The sequence below is a fragment of the Macrotis lagotis genome, chromosome X (genome assembly GCF_037893015.1).
Source record: "Macrotis lagotis isolate mMagLag1 chromosome X, bilby.v1.9.chrom.fasta, whole genome shotgun sequence".
Classification (NCBI taxonomy): domain Eukaryota; kingdom Metazoa; phylum Chordata; class Mammalia; order Peramelemorphia; family Peramelidae; genus Macrotis; species Macrotis lagotis.
In genome coordinates, this window is record NC_133666.1 from 529,420,431 (window position 1) to 529,436,441 (window position 16,011).

Consider the following 16,011-nt stretch of genomic DNA (forward strand, 5'->3'; position numbering starts at 1 on the left):
AGGAGCCACAGTAAGGATTACACAGGACCTGACTACATCAACATTAAGGGATCGAAGGGTCTGGAATATGATCTTCCAAAGAGCAAGGGAGTTTGGAATATAGCCAAAAATTCACTATCTAGCAAAACTGAGTCTTCTCTTCCAGGGGAAAAGATGGACATTTAATAAAATAGGAAAGTTCCAACTTTTTCTGATGAAAAGACCAGAGTTAAATAGAAAACTTGGATTTCAAACAGGAGACTCAAGAGATACATGAAAAGATAAAAAAAGGGATAAGAAAAACACTGCTATCCAATAAGATGAAACTGGCTATATCTCCACTTGGGAGAAAGATTCTCATAATTCTTGAGAATTGTAACTCTATTAGAGAGAATATATTTAGCCAGAAGTAATGGACATCCATGACTTGTCCCTGACTCTGATAGAAATATTTTTTAAAAAATCTCCTTAAAAAAAGGGGTGACAGTAAAGAGATGGGAGGATGGAGGAGATTGAATGGGGTAAATTATATTACATGAAGAGGTACAAAGGAACTATTGAAATAAGAGTGGAAGAAGGGAAAAGGTGAAAACTGCCTGAATCTTACTCTCAACAGATTTGACTCAAAGAAGAATTAACATATATACACTCGGTTAAGAAACTTAATCTTACCTCTCAAGTATTAAAAGGGGAAAGGGGGAGAGGAGAGGAAAAGAGGAACTAACAGAAAGAAGGGAGATAAGGGGCAAAGGGAAAGGGGAAAGAAAGGGGAGGGGGTTGATTTAAAGGGGCAATCATACTGAAGGAGGTGGGATTCAGAAGCAAATATTGGGGAATGTGGATAAGGTGAAAAAAGGGAAAAAATACAAACAGGGGGAAGATAGCATGGAGGGCAATAAAGAGCTAGTAATTATAACTTTGAATGTGAATGGGATGAACTCTTCCATAAAATGTAAGCAAATAATAGAGTGTATTAAAAAAACAGAATCCTACAATATGCTGCTTTCATTTGAAGCAGAGAGATGCATATAGAATAAAAGTAAAAGGTTGGAGCAGAATATATTTTGCTTCACTTGAAGTGAAAAAGGCAGAGGTAGTAATCCTTATCTTAGACAAAGCAGCTGCAAAAAGAGATCTCATTAAAAGAGATAACAAAGGGAACTATATCCTCTTAAAAGGTACCATAGAAAATGAAACAATTTCAATACTAATATGAATACACCAAGTGGTTTAGCATCCAAATGCTTAGAGGAGAAGCTAAATGAGTTAAAGGAAGACATAGACAGCAAAACTCCATTGGGAGGAGACCTCAACCCCTCCCTCTCTCAGATTTAGATAAATCTAACCATAAAAATAAAGAGGAAGGAAGTTAAGGAGGTAAGTAGAATGTTAGAAAACCTAAACATGATAGAACTCTGGAGAAAACTGAAGGGGATAGAAAGAATATACTTTTTTTTCTGCAGTATATGTCACTTATACAAAAATTGACCATTTACTAGGGCATAAAACCCTTATAATCAAATTCAGAAAGGCAGAAATAGTGAATACTTCTTTCTCAGATCATAATGCAATAAAAATCATGTGCATTATTGTGCCTTGAAGAGATAGGCCTAAAAATAATTGAAAACTAAAATAACCTCATTTTAAAGAATGAGTGGATCAAACAACAAATCATAGATAGAATTAGTGATTTCATCCTAGAAAGTGGTAATAAGAAGACAACATACCAAAACTTATGGGATAGAGCCAATGCAGTTATTAGGGGATATATTATATCTTTAACTGCTTGCGTGAATAAAATAAAGAGGAAATCACTGAACTAAGCATGAAACAAAAAAATTAGAGGAAGAACAAATCAAACCCCCCCAATGAAATACCAAATTAGAAATTCTAAAAATCAAATGAGAAATTAATAAAATCAAAAGCAAGAAAACCATTGACTTCCACTTCCTGTCTCGGGCTGCCACAGTGTGGAGGATGGTAGCGGGCAGCGGTGGCGGCGGCGGCAGAATGTTGGCTACCAGGGTGTTTGGCCTCATTGGCAAGCGAACTCTTTCCACCTCTGCATGTGTTTGGGCACATGCAGGCGTAGTGAAGACTGAAGATTATAGTCTTCCCAGTTATGTGGATCATCGTGATTACCCCCTGCAAGATGTGGCTCATGTCAGGAACCTTTCTTCTGCCCAGAAGGCCTTGAAAGAGAAGGAGAAGCAAGCCTAGACTAATCTGTCTTCTGAAGAAAAAGTTCAATTGTATCATATTAAATTCAATGAGACATTCGCTAAAATGAATCAACCCACAAATGAATGGAAAACAGTTTTGGGGGCTGCACTGTTCTTCATTGGCTTTAGTGGCTTGATTATCATCTGGGAGAAGCACTATGTTTATGGTCCTGTCCCTCATACCTTTTCTGAAGAGTGGGTGGCCATGCAGACCCAGAAAATGCTGGACATGAAGGTTAGTCCCATCCAGGGATTCTCTGCCAAGTGGGACTATGACAGGAAAGAGTGGAAGAAATAGATGAAATTGAGGATCATGCCTCCTGTTTATTTGAGCCTCTTACTTGTTCCTTCATGTATGTGTAACTCTGAACATATTTCCTGGAACATTAAATGTAAAACATTAACAACAAGAATAAACAACTGGCTTACTTGAAAAAAAAAAGAAAACCATTGAAATAATAAATAAAATCAAGAGTTGGTTTCATGGAAAAAAACAATAAAATTGATAAACCTCTGGTTAATTTGATTTAAAAAAAGAAAGAAGAAAACAAATTACTAGTATAAATGAAAAACATAAACTCATCACCAATGAGAAGGAAATTAGAGTAATAATTTGGAATTATTCTGCCCAACTATATGCCAATAAATTTGATAATCTAAGTGAAATGGATGAATATTTGCAAACATATAAGTTGCCCAGGTTAAATGAAGAGGAAATTAAATACCTAAATAATCCTATTTCAGAAAAAGAAGTTCAACAAGCCATCATTGAACTCCCTAAGAAAAAATCTCTAGGGTCAGATGGATTCACAAGTGAATTCTATCAAGCATTTAAGGAACAATTGGTTCCAATTCTATATAAACTCTTTGACAAAATAGGTGAAGAAAGAACTCTGCCTAACTCCGTCTATGACACCAATATGGTGCTGATACCTAAACCAGGAAGAGTCAAAACAGAGAAAGAAAATTATAGATCAATTTCCCTAATGAATATGGATGCAAAAATCTTAAATAAAATCTTAGCAAAGCGATTACAGCAAGTTATCACTAGGATAATGCACTATGATCAAATAGAAATGCAGGATTCAATATTAGGAAAACTGTTAGTATAATTGACTATAACAATAACAAACCTAACAGAAATCATATAATTATCTCAATAGATGTTGAAAAAGCTTTTGACAAAATATAACACCCATTCCTACTAAAAACACTAGAGAGCATAGGAATAAATGAATTGTTCCTTAGAATGATAAGCAGTATATATCTGAAACCATTAACAAGCATTTTATACAATGATGATAAGATAGAGGCATTCCCAATAAGATCAGGAGTGAAAAAAGGATGTCCATTAATTATCACCACTACTATTCAATATTGTATTAGGAATGATAGCTTCACCAATAAGAGAAGAAAAAGAAATTGAAGGAATTAGAATTGGGAAGGAAGAAACAAAACTCTCACTCTTTGCAGATGACACAATTGTATACCTAGAGAATACTAAAAAAATATTTTGAAAACTACTAGAAACAATTAGCAACTTCAGCAAAGTCCCAAGATATAAAATAAACCTACATAAATCCTTAGCATTTCTACATATTACTAGCAGCAATAGCTAGAAAAAGAAATCCCAATTAAAGTAACCTCAGACATTATAAAATACTTGAGAGTCTACCTACCAAGGCAGACTAAGAAATTATGAAAACAACTATAAAACACTTTTCACACAAATAAAATAAGATTTAAATAACTGGGCAAATATCAACTGCTCATGGAATAGGCCAAGCTACTATAATAAAAATGACAATTCTACCTAAATTAAACTACTTATTTAGTGCTTTACATTCAAACTTCCAAAACATTACTTTAATGAGGTAGAAAAAAAATTGTAACTAAATTCATCTGGAGAAACAAAAAGTGAAGAATATCAAGGGATTTCATGAAAAAAAAGTGCAAAAGAAGGTGGCTTACCCTTACCAGATTTAAAATTATATCATAAACATCAGTCATCAAAACTCTCTGACACTGGCTAAGAAATAGAGTGATGGATCATTGTAACAGACTAGGTGCAAAAGAGATAGCAGGAAATGATTATAGTAATCTGCTATTTGATAAACCCAAAGAGCCCAGCTTCTGGGATAAGAACTGTCTCTTCAATAGAAGCTGTTGGGAGGGGTGGCTAGGTGGCACAGTGGATAAAGCACTGGCCCTGGAGTCAGGAGTACCTGAATTCAAATCTGGTCTCAGACACTTAATAATTACCTAGCTGTGTGGCCTTGGGCAAGCCACTTAACCCCATTTGCCTTGCAAAAAATCCTAAAAAAAAAAACTGGAAAATTAGAAGTTAGTATGGCAGAAGCTCCTCACACCCTATATTAAGATAAGATCCAAATGGATACAGGATTTAGACATAAAAGACAATATTATAATCAGGAGATCAAGGAATAGTTTTCCTGTCAGCTCTATGGAAGGGGAAGAAGTTTATGACCAAGGAAGAAATTGTTAAAAAACAAACTAGACAATTTTGATTACATTAAATTAAAAATCTTTTCACAAGCAAAACCACTATAACCAAGAACAAAAGAAATGTGGTAAATTGGAAAATAATTTTTACAACTGGCATTTCTGTCAAAGGACTCATTTCTAAAATATATAGAGAGAACTGAGTCAAATTTATTAAAAAAACAAGCCATTCCCCAATTGACAAATGGTCAAAGGATATGCAAAGGCAATTTACAGATGAGGAAATCAAAGCTATCCATAGTCATATGAAAAATTGCTCCAAATTATTACTGATTAGAGAAATACAAATTAAAGCATCTCTGAGGTACCACCTCATACCTCTCAGATTGGCCAATATGACCAGAAAGGACAATGAGCAATGTCTAGACTACTAATACATTGTTGGTGGAACTGTGATCTAATCCAGCCTTTCTGGAGAGCAATTTGGAATTTTGACCAAAGGCCAGTAAAAATGAGCATACCCTTTGGTCCAGCAATACCTCTGCTGGTTCTATACCCTAAAGAGATCATGAAAATGGTTAAAGCATCACTTGTACAAAAATATTCATAGCAGCTCTGTTTGTGGTAGGAAAGAATTGGAAATCAAGTGAATGTTCATCAATTGGGGAATGGCTGAACAAACTGTGGTATATGTATGTTATAGAAAACTATTTTTCTATTAGAAACAAGAAGGGATGGGATTTCAGAGAAGCCTTGAAAGGCTTGCATGAACCAATGCTGAGTGAGATGAGTAGAACCAGAACATTGTACATCTTTACAACAACAAAGGGGTGATGATCAACCTTAATGGACATGTTCATTCCATCAGTGCAATAATCAGGGACCATTTTAGGGTATCTGTAATGGAGAATACTATCTATATCCAGAAAAAAAATTGTGGGATTTAATCAAAGACCATAGACTACTATCTTCAATTTTAAAAAAAAAAGTTGTCTTATGTACTACATAATTTTGCTATCTCTAATATTTTATTTTTTCCTCAAGGATATGGGTCTTCTCTCAACACATTCAATTTTGATCAATGTATAGCATGGAAACAAGGGAATACGAGGAAAAATTGTAAAATTCAAAACCATACAAAAAATGATAGGTAGAAACTACTATTGTATATAATTAGAAAACAAATAAAATATTTATTAAAATAATTATGGATAATTTATTGCTTTTTCTATTTCTGTTCCAGAAGTTTCCTGCATACATACATGCCTTACAACCTTTGAGGAGTCAATAATATGACAATATCTTCTAACTAGGGCTCAGTAAATTATAGAAAGTTCAGAAGAGGAGTCAGGACTCACCCAATTAGTGGGTAAAGCCACACTAACTATATAATCTCAGCAAATCAGAATAACTACCTAGAAATAGGAATATCAGTTCTCTGAAAATCATGGAGAAATTATAATTTCTTCGGCATTTCTATTCAATAGATTGAGGTACTAAAACCACTGCAGTAAAGATGGAGCCTTATCTACTTTGTATAATGTTTAACAGGATTGTGTTAGTAATCTACTAATTAAATTATTATTAATCCAAATTTCCCCAAATTTGATGTATGGAGAATCTAGTTGAAAACAGATTTAAGGCAATTCATCTTTTCCCCAAGAGTCAAAAATTGCCTAAGCAAGCATTTTGCTAAAATAGCATATCATCCATATAAAGCAATAAGGATAAGGATCAATTTTCATCCATGAAATCCTATTATCCTATCTCCTATAGCACAATGTTACTGTAAGTTTTTGGAATTGTCTAAAATGGAAATATAGACCTGTTCCCTCTCAACATTTTACAAAAACAGTTATGGTTATGCCCTGTTGATTTCCCTTTCTCTGGAGTGCTTATAGCACTAAAAGTCTGTTCCATGCAACTTAGCACTTAATTTCCTACTGTTTTGTATTTTTCCCTAATTATTTGCATGTATTCAACCTATCTTGCCAACTAGATTATATGTTTGCTTTCTCCAAAAGCCAAAAGAACCTAAAGGAATAAATCCAGCAATACTGAATGAAAACCAACACTGGCAAGAAATGAACCTTCTTTTGTAGCCCAATTAGTCTGGTGTCTGGACAGCCAGCACTTCCTGCTCTATTTGTGTGTATGTGTGTTTATGTGTGTGTATGTGTGTGTGTGTGTGTATATCTATATATACATATACATACATATATGTTAAATATGGGAAACAAAATCATCTGCCCATGAAAAGAAGCTAAAATATACTATACAAGTACCACATTTTCCAATTTTTGGTTCCATTGATTGAGAGCAGGAGAATGATAAAGAACTGAAATCAAAAAGATGTTTTTTAAAGATGGAAAATGCTTCTATAAGCAAGTGATATGAAAGAAGAAAAGCTCATTTTTATTAACATCAATTAATTTGCACAAGGTCACACTTTACATAATTTTAATTAACTTCCATTGAGTTGGATGTTCACTTTCCAAATGGAAATTTGTCTATTAAAATAAATGCTGGGCTCTGTAGGTATACTACTACCATGGAGCCCAGGAAAATTGGTAATCTTCTCTGCCCATTTTTATGAATGCTAATAATAAGAAATAATCTTGGATTCAGAATTCCAGGACTTTGATGTTTTCCACTTTGTGATATTGGGAAAATTATTTAGCTTTATGAGCTTCAGTTTCCTTTTCAATAAAATTTCAAAAATTTTTCAATAAAACAGGGATAAATAGGGGACTCATTCCAATATTCATATTATTTGTACTTTTTAGCTTACAGAGTTGGTCCCAGAATTCAGAATTAAAGGAATTTTAGAAATCATCTAGCTGAACTCCTTCATTTTATCAATGAGGAAACTGAGGCATAATAGAGATGTTAAATAAAGGTCTAGGATTATCTATCTAGGAAGTAGTGGAACTGGGATTTGAACCTAGGACTTTGATTTAACATTCTGTGTTCTTTATATTATACTAGTTCTAAGATGATAAATGTGAAATCATTATATAAATATTAAAATACCAAATCCAAGGGAAGTATGTTGTTGTTATTGTTGTTAGCAATAATAATATTAAACTAGAATTTTCCAGACTGGTCCATTTTGAATGTAGTTAGAAGAATCAGAATCATAGGTCTCATTCAAGATGATCTCTAGTTCTCGTTGCAATTCCTACAAAAGGATATAGTGGCTATGCCAATGTCTATGTCTATCCTAGATTATGTAAAATGAAATTTAAAAGCTAAGAATATCTATTTTAATGTAATTAAGATGAATTTGTTTTTAAAAATATTTTTGGTAACTTGATTTCAATATAATTGGGTTTTTTTATAATATTATGTGTTTTCTTTCATGCATTTACAATCACTATTCTGAGCAGGGATCTCTAAGTTTCACCAGGGTACCAGAGGAATCCATGACATAAAGAAGGCTAAGAAACCATGCCCTATGGTTTACATTATTGGTTCTTTTGCTTTTGTTTTTTTAAGCAATACATCTGAGATACCAATAGGATTGCCCCACCCCAACCCTCATACATGTATCTAAAACATTAGCAACATTGAGTTCTTGAATTCCCCATCAGTAGTGAACTCTAATCATGCCATATAACATATCCATCTTAGCCTCTAAACTCCCCCCCCAAAAAAACTGGGCAATTGCATATTAACTGAAGCTGACTTTGATTCATTCATTTTGCTCTCAAAATGTGAGGAACAAATAATATTTTAACTAAAATTTTGGAGGGGGGGGAGAGGAAATTCCTGTGGACACAAGACTACTATCCCAAAACACAAGAATCCAAAATGCTTTCGTAGTTTCTTATATCATAGATCTTTTTTTTTTTTAGTTTTTTCAAGGCAATGGGGTTAAACAGCTTACCCAAGGCAACATAGCTAGGTAATTATTAAGTGTCTGAGGCCAGATTTGAAGTCAGGGACTCCTGACTCCAGGGCCAGTGCTCTATCCACTGCGCCACCTAGCTGCCCCCATGATAGATAATTTTTAAAGAAAAAAGGAGGGAAGAAGGAGCAAAGCAGGCAGCTATAGAAATATGAACAAAGCTGGTCCCAACTTGTCTAAAGGAGGAAGATAAGGGAACACATGATACAGGTTAAAAATATGATGATACTTTTGAAGCTAACAAATATCATCTCACTAAGTAATAATATAGGCTAACAATAAGTATGCATCACTGAATTTGTCAGATGCAACTGATTTGCTTTCAAGTAGAACATTGGAAACATCTAGAATCCAAGAGTCAAATCAAAAGTCCCTCTATGGACTACATTCACAAGAATTCAATCAACAAAACAACAAGAAAAAAGAATAGAGCAAATGATTAAACCATGCAGATTTATTTATAGAAATCTAAGGGTCTGTGAAAATTATTAAAGATCAGGTCATTGCAACCAAAAATTATAAAAGGCTATCCTAAGGAAATTGAATTTATCAATCAGTGCAGATTATGCAAGGAAATATTGGTCAAATCACCATGTATTGGTGAGAATTACACAAATTTGTCATCCTTCCTAAATTAATAGACAAAAAATTCCTGTGCTACAAATATGACTCTAAACTATCCTTGATAATCCAACAAATAAAAATTCAATTTTAGTACTTTTAATGATAAATAAAATATTGATCCAAAAAAGTTTAAGAACAAAGATAAATGGATGTCATGATCTGCCTCCAAACTATTTGAAACTAAAAAAGATGAAAACTAAATGAACAGATTAGGCTAATAAAAAACCATGCAGTAACAAGATGAAATGCATGTTATTTCTGTTGTCCTGTCTGCTATAGGAGTTATTGTAAATATGCTTTAAATGAGACTACAAAAGATGAGTCTACTCCTATTCAATTACCAAAAGTAGTTATTCTTGTGACATTTTCAGGATATAAAGGAAAAATAAGAGAATAATAGCTAGATAGCAGCTTGTCTCCGAACTATTTTTACATGAACTTCATGAAATAACTTGAGAATTATTTTTGTAAAGATAATAAAAATAATATCTTTCCCAATAAAATTAAGCTTTTTCCAAGGAACCATTTCATTTTTATTGGTTATTTCCAGCACATAGCACAGTTCCCATGTATTGTAGATACTTAAATAATGTTGGTTGATAGCATATATATGTATATATTTCAGTCAACTGGGAATTTGTTATGTTCATACATGTGGATACCCTGATTTAAGTTCATTCACATATTAAGGTGTAGCTTTGCAAAGTTTCAGGGCAGACACTCAGATTCTCAGTCCTTTGTTGTTAGGCAGACTTCATAGCAAGGACCATGTCTTTAAAAACATTCTCACTCAAAGCTTTGTTTCTATCCTGAGAACTCAGCTCTAGAAGCAAAAACCTGGTGACTCTGACATGTTAGGTATACCTGCCTCTAGTTCTTCACCATTGTTAGGCTTGTTGGTTGTCTCCTTCATCAGATGAAACTGTATGGCTTCCTTCAACAGTCAAGCACCCAAACAGAGAACCAGAATAGAGGCGAAATTCATGTGCTTCTGAGGAAGTCTTCTTGCTAGGCATGATTCACTCTGAATACTGGCCATGGTGCTGAATAGTTCTATGTAAATAACATTTTTGTGAATTTTGTATTTTAAGTGCTCTCTGGAGAGGGAAAAAAACCTTCCCCTAACTACAGAGATAGTTAGAGAATATAAATTTAAACCCTAGATTTGTCATTTATAGCTTAGGTGAACTTAGGCAAATAACAGCCTCCCTGGACAAAAGTTTCTTCATTTCTAAGGGTAGAAAGTTGGATTAGATGACCTCTAATGTCCCTATCAAGTCCCAGATCTATGACCCTAGAAGATCTGGCTATTTAAAGGAAATCTGTGAAAGCAACAATTGTGAAGAGAAATCTCTTTAGGCAAAGAATAATTCATCCCAAATTTATTCATGTTTAAGACTAAATTTCCTTAAAGTAGAATACACCCTTACATATTCTAAATATTCAATAAAACAACAAGCTAAATTGACAAACTTTATTAAGCATCAGTCTGTGGAAAGAAATGTTCAACAAAATTTAAATAAGACTCTGTTCCTGCCCTCAAAGAGTTGAGTAATAACTCAAAGTAAAACTATATAGAGAAAAGAAAAACAAAGGTCTTTGTGAGATGGGACAGGAATAGTCATGTTCTAGGGGTGGGCCTATGGTGAAAGTTTATGCTTAAAAAGTAGCAGTTGAGCAGAGTCAAGATGGCAGATAGAGGTAGGGACTGTCTTATTTCTCCCCCCCCCACCCCAAACCCCTCCAAATAGCTTTAAATAATTATTCTAAACAAATTCTAGAGCAGCAGAACTCAGAAAAAGGCAAAGTGAAACAATTTTCCAACCAAAGACAACTTAGAAAGTCAGCAAGAAAATCTGCTGCACCTGGGTGAGAGTGGAGTACAGTCTAGCACAGACCATGCCAGAACAGCCTGCACACCAGCAAACCACAAACAAGTCTTGGGAGGTATTGAATCAGTAGCAGCAGCTGCTGCATCCAGAGCTCTCAGCCCACAGATGGTAAGGGGGTCGAAAAACTAGTCAAAAGGAAATTGCAGGGATCTCTTTGCTAGTACTAAAGCAGGACTCTGTTACTTTACTCCCACTCAGATCCAGATTATAGTCCTGGGCTGCAATTTTAGGGTAAGGACACTAGCACACGAGAACTCACAGCCACAATGGAGCTGAGATACTCCTCACAGTTCCAGTGCAGAACAGTACAGATCAGGAGAGTAGTAAAAACACCTCTCCTTAGATCATTCATTAAAAAAACTGAAAACTTAGAGGTTCCTAGAATTATCTCTGAAAAAAACTGCACAAAACCCCAGAACAGTGCATCCTTCACCCTGGAAACAGAGTTTAAATTAATACAGAGTTAAAAGTCAAGTAATGACCTGAGGAACAATAGAAAAAAAATAATCTGACTGCTGAAAGTTACTATGTGACAAGAAAAACCAAAACACACACACAGAAAAAGATACCAAAGTCAAAGCTTCCAAGAAAAATATAAATTGGTCTCAAGCCATGGAAGAACTCAAAAAAGGATTTTTACACTCAAGAAAGAGAAGTAGAGAAAAATTTGGAAGAGAAATGTGAATGATACAGGAAAATCATTAAAAAATGAGCCAACAGAGTGGTAAAGGGAAAAACAGAAAAATACCGAAGAAAATAAAACTTTAAAAAACAGATTATGTCAAATGGTAAAAGAAGTCAATGAGGGGAAAATGCCTTAGAAATCAGAATTAGCAAAATGGGGGGGGGGGGTAGAGAGACACAGAAACACACTGAAGAAAAAAATTCCTTAAAAAGTAGAATTGGGGGCGGCTAGGTGGCATAGTGGATAAAGCACCGGCTCTGGAGTCAGGAGTACCTGGGTTCAAATCCGGTCTCAGACACTTAATAATTACCTAGCTGTGTGGCCTTGGGCAAGTCACTTAACCCCTTTTGCCTTACAAAAAAAAAACCTAAAAAAAAAGTAGAATTGGCCAAATAGAAGAAATAGAAGTTAATGATTTCATGAGAAATCAAGAAAATAGAAGAAAATCAAAAAACTGAAAAAATACAAGACAATGGGAAGTATCACTTAGGAAAAACAACAAGTCTAGAAAATAAATCCAGGAGAAATAATTTATAAATTACTGTGCTATCTAAAAGCCATGATCAAAAAAGGATCCTAAGGGGCAGCTAGGTGTCTCAGTGGATAGAGCGGAGTGCCAGTCCTGGAGTCAGGAGGACCTGACTTCAAATCTAACCTCAGACACTTAACAATTGCCTAGCTGTGTGACCTTGGGCAAGTTACTTAACCTCATTGCCTTAAATAAAAAATAATAAATAAATAAATAAATACATACATACATACAAAGGATCCTAGTCATTGTCTTTCAAGAAATTATCAAGGAAAACTGTCCTGGTAGTCTAGAAACCAGAGGATATAATAGAAATTGAAAGAATCTACTGATCACCTCTTGAAAGAGCTTCCAAAATTAAAACTTCAAGGAATATTGTAGCCAAATTCCAAAATTATCAGATCAAGGAGATAATACTGCAAGAAGTCCAGAAACAATTCCAATACCAAGGTACCACAGTTAGAATAAAACAACATTTAACAACTTCTACATTAAATGATTGGAAGGCTTGGAATATGACATTCCAGAAAACGAAGAAGCTTGGATTACAACCAAGAATCAACTACCTGGAAAAATTGAGCATAATCTTTCAGGAGGAAAATATAGACATTTTATGAAATAGCGGACTTTTCAAGCTTTCCTGATGAAAAGACCAGAGCTGAAATAGAAAATTTTATCTGAAATTATAAGACTCTAGAGAAGCAGAAAAAGGTAAACAGGAGAGGGAAATCATAAGGGATTTAATAATATTAAGCTGTTTACAATCCTACATGGGAAGATGATACTGGTAACTCATAAGAACTTTCTAATTATTAGGGCAATTAGAAGGACTATATATATAGACAGAGGACTCAGGTTGAAGAGAAGCTATCTTAAAAAAATTAAATTAAAAGGTGAAAGAGGAATGAATTGGGGAAAATGGAAAGGGCATGGTAAAATGGGATAAATTATCTCATATAAAAGAGGCAAGAAAAAGCTTTTAGAATGCAAGGGAAGAAGAGGGTGGTGAAGGAGAGTGAATGAATCTTACTTTCATCAGAACTGGCTCAAAGAGGGAATAATATGCTCACTCAATTGGGTATAGAAATATATCTCACCCTACAGGAAAATAGAAGAAGAAGGGAATAAGAGAAGGGAGGGGGTGATAAAAGGAGAGTAGAATGGGAGTCATGATAGTCAGAAGCAAAACACTTTTGAGGATGAACAGGGTGAAAAAGAGAATAGAATAAACAAGGGAATAAATAGGACAGAGAAAAATACAGTTAGCAATAGTAACTGTGAAAAAATTTTTGTATTAAGTTTCTCTTATAAAGCCTCATTTCTCAAACATATAGAGAACTGAGTCAAATTTATAAAAATGTGAGCCATTCCCCAATTGATAAGTGACCAAACAATATGAAGTTTTCAGATGAAGTAATCAAAGCTATTTCTAGTCATATTTTTAAAAAGTTCTAACTCATTATTGATTGGAGAATACAAATTTAAAAAAATTCTGAGGTACTAATCCATACATATTAGATCAACTAACAGGACAGAAAAGGGAAATGGAAAATGTTGGAGTAATAATCCAAGATGACTCTGAAGGACTTATGAAAAATGCTATCCATCCCAGAGAAGGAACTGATAATGTCTGAATACAGATTGAAGCATCCTTTTTTTACTTTATTTTTCTTGAGAGTATTTTTGCTTTATATCAGGGGGTGAGGAAGATTTTTATTGCTCAGGGCCATTTTGATATTTATAACATTCATGGGTTCTATTTGGTCAAACTTTTAATTAATTCACTCCTTAAAAACTACTGGATTCATGGAATTTCGAGTCCCACCTGCAGGTGCCTTGGCAATGCCAGACAAATACAACCCAAGGGTCAGAGGTTAACCACCCTGAACTATATTTATATCAATCAATCAATCAGACTATATATTATTTTACATTATGATTATTATGGAAATGTCTTTCATGGCTACACATGTATAACCTATATCAAATTGCTTGCTGTCTCAATGGAGAGAGATTGGGGAGAAAGGAGGGGAGAGAATTTGGAACTCAAAGTGGTAAAAATAAATATTAACAATTTTTACATGGAACTGGAGAAAAATAAAATACTAAATAAACAAGCAAAAAAGAAGTTAAATCTGTTCCTTCAATCTAAACAACGGCAGATTTGGATAGATGGATTGATAGATTAGAAGTTCAGTTGCATTACTTAAGTAAAATCTTGGTGATTTTTTTTAATGTGAAGTTGTCTTGATAAACTAGATGATTAAAAAAGCCTAAAACAAACTCAACACTCCAAATTAAAGCTTCAGATTCCCTTCTCCTGAATTTATATGTGAAGAAGCAGAAGTGTCTTTGATTACAATCATTGTCTGCTTTATAAGGATTCTGGGCTTGACCCACTATATCTAGAATAGATTGTTATCTCACAAACTCCCATACTATAAGCTATGCCACCCATTTTACAGCCTGTTCAGGACTGGACAGGGAAAGAAAAATTTTGATTTAGTATCAAATCTATTGTCACCCTTCTTCTGATAGTCTTTGTAAAGCATAGTGGCTCTCATTTCAGATTCTTGAAAGAACCAAAAAAAAAAAGAGAGAGGGAAATCAATCAATCTCAGATCTATCAGTCTGTCAACAAGTATTTGTCAAATGTCTCCTTTATAGGGCTCATAGGCACTGAACTAAGAACCAGGAATACAAAAAAAGGGAAATTTTACACTATGTAAAAACAAAATATATAGAGACTAAATTGGAAATAATCTACAGAGGGAAGGCACTAGTATCAGGGAGGAGGATTGGAAAAGACTTCTTTTAGAAAATAGTAATTTCATTGGGATTTGAAAGAAACTAGAAGACAAAGATAAGGAGTGAGAGAATTACAGGCATGGGAAGTACCCAATGAATATTCGTGAATATTCAAGAGGGATTCTTTTTCAAGGAACAGCAAGGAGGCCACACCACCCTGAACCCTTCTGATCTCTAAAGCTAAGTAGGGCTAAGTCTGTTTTTTATGGAGCAGCTGTATGGCACAGTGGATAGAGCACTGATCTTGGAGTCAGGAGGAAAGGAGTTTGAATCCAGTCCCAGACACTTGATACTCATAAGCTGTGCAGCCTTGGGCAAGTCATTTAACACTGATTGCCTCACATCCAGGACTATCTTCAGTCATCCTGATTCATATCTGGCTACTAGACTAGATGACTCTGGAGGATAAAGTAAGGCTGGTGATTTAGTACAGCACCTCCTTTTTCAAATTCAATTTATGTGCTTGACATGGCATCACTCACTAATGCCATGGTCTTCTTTGAGAATGAAAAACAAACATTATTATCTAAGAGTACAAGGTAGGGATTAAGGAGTACAAAATAAGAATTAAGGTGTAAGACTGGAAAGGTAGAAAGTGATCAGGTTATTAAGAGTTTTGAATGCCAAGAAGATTTTATGATCAATTCTGAAAATAATGAGTCACTGAAGTTTATTGAATTGGAGTGGGAAGTGTCATGATCAGATTCACATTTTAGGAAAAATAATTTGACAGTTGAGTAGCTGTTGGATTGGAGTAGTGATAGATCTGAGACAGGTAGACAAACAACAGGTTATTGCACTAGTACAAGTATGAGGCAATGGCAGCCTGAACCTGTATGGTGGTAATGAGAGAACAGGACACATACTCGAGATGTTATGAAGGTAGAAAGATAAGAATT

At 34.5% G+C, this 16,011-nt stretch overlaps 1 pseudogene; it reads left to right on the forward strand.

Annotated features, from left to right (window-relative positions):
- Positions 1-1,969: 1,969 nt before the first annotated feature.
- LOC141501148 (cytochrome c oxidase subunit 4 isoform 1, mitochondrial pseudogene) lies at positions 1,970-2,648 on the forward strand (annotated as a pseudogene).
- Positions 2,649-16,011: the final 13,363 nt, after the last annotated feature.